This window comes from Calidris pugnax, unplaced genomic scaffold, assembly GCF_001431845.1.
Source record: "Calidris pugnax isolate Ruff unplaced genomic scaffold, ASM143184v1 scaffold123, whole genome shotgun sequence".
In the NCBI taxonomy this organism is placed as follows: domain Eukaryota; kingdom Metazoa; phylum Chordata; class Aves; order Charadriiformes; family Scolopacidae; genus Calidris; species Calidris pugnax.
In genome coordinates, this window is record NW_015090876.1 from 773,176 (window position 1) to 774,647 (window position 1,472).

The window sequence follows — 1,472 nt, forward strand, 5'->3', positions numbered from 1 at the left end:
GACAAAAGAAGCAACCGAACTTCCACTTTATCATCATTCCGCCTCGCCTGCTATTCCTTCGGGCGATAATTTGACGATCCACCTTTCTTTCACCGGTTCTTGCCTCACTGATCCCCATCCGATCCGACTGCCTGCCACTCCTGACAGCGCTTTGGTCATTGCTCATTCCGCACCCCGAGGCCGGGCTCTCTTTGGTGGGCTGGGAACGCTGCCCGCTGCCTTTGCCCCGGAGTTTGGGGGGAGCCGAAGCCCCCTCTTGCCAGGAACGGCGGACTCTTTGATTTGTGCTCACTTTGCATGCAACCCGAAAGCAGCGCTCCGCGTGCCTCCCGGTATGATAATCGCCACCTAAGTCAATGTTTCTTGTGGAGGTATTGATTGCGCCAAAACAACCAGTCAGAAATGTGAAACACATGTTTCTCTGCACTGTCACATCCAATGCCTTCAGCAGAGGGGGGTGGGGGGGTGGGGGGGGAAGTTTATCGGCGTCAGTATTTCAGTAAATCCGGATCCTTCAGCACATCGCTAACAGAAGCAGAGAAAGACTGATCCATCTTAGCCACCAGCAGACAATCCAAAGAGTACCTCTCATACCGCAACGATGATGGAAACTGTTACCCCTCTGATTTTTACGAAGCGTGGTGAGTTTTCCAGCATGTGTCCCATTCTCCTGTAAAAACCTTGCGATGGAAGTGTTAAATTCTCGTAGAAGGGCGGGAGGGGCGAGGAGGGGGAAGCGTCCAGGGGAAAAAAAAAAAAAAAAAAAAAAAACAACACAAAACCTAATTGAAAGTATCTCTCTATTCCTTGCGCTAAGGATTTATTTCAGACAATTTCAAGATTAGCCATGCAGACAGGGTAGTCTCCAGATATCCCCGCAAAGCTCTGCATAGTTTATATTAATCCGATTTTCCTCTGGATACAAATCTCTACCGTCAATAGAAGGGTTTGAAGGGTCCTCGAGCAGGTAAATTGAGCGGCTCTGGCTGTGATTCCAGCTCGCTGTGCAGTCACTCAGCCACAGGCCAGCGGCGATGTCACCTCAACTCTCACGTTCAGCCGGAGGTAGGGAAAACCTCAGTTGATCATATCTCCCTCCTCCCTCGAAGATTGGTGCCGATCTCTTTCTTGCAGGGAGACCGCGACAAAAAGCACCTCTAACATGTAAAGCGCTTTTTTTTTTTTTTTTTTTTTTTTTCTGGCAAGCTACGGGCGCAGCGAGGAAACCAAGCTCAGCTGGATAGTGTCCGGAGCGGGGAGGAGGGAAAATCTCCCGAAACAACCAGCAACAAGGTGAAATCCTTCCAGCTCTGCTCGGATGGACTCCTGCTTTCCTTGTTTATGCAGCCCAGGGATCCTGGTTCTTCCTCCGAGCGTCTCTCCCTCACACAAGCTGTAAACACAAGAGGGAAAGCGCTATCACAACAGCAGCAGCGGCGGCAATAAAACCCTACCGAAAAAAAAAAAAAAGG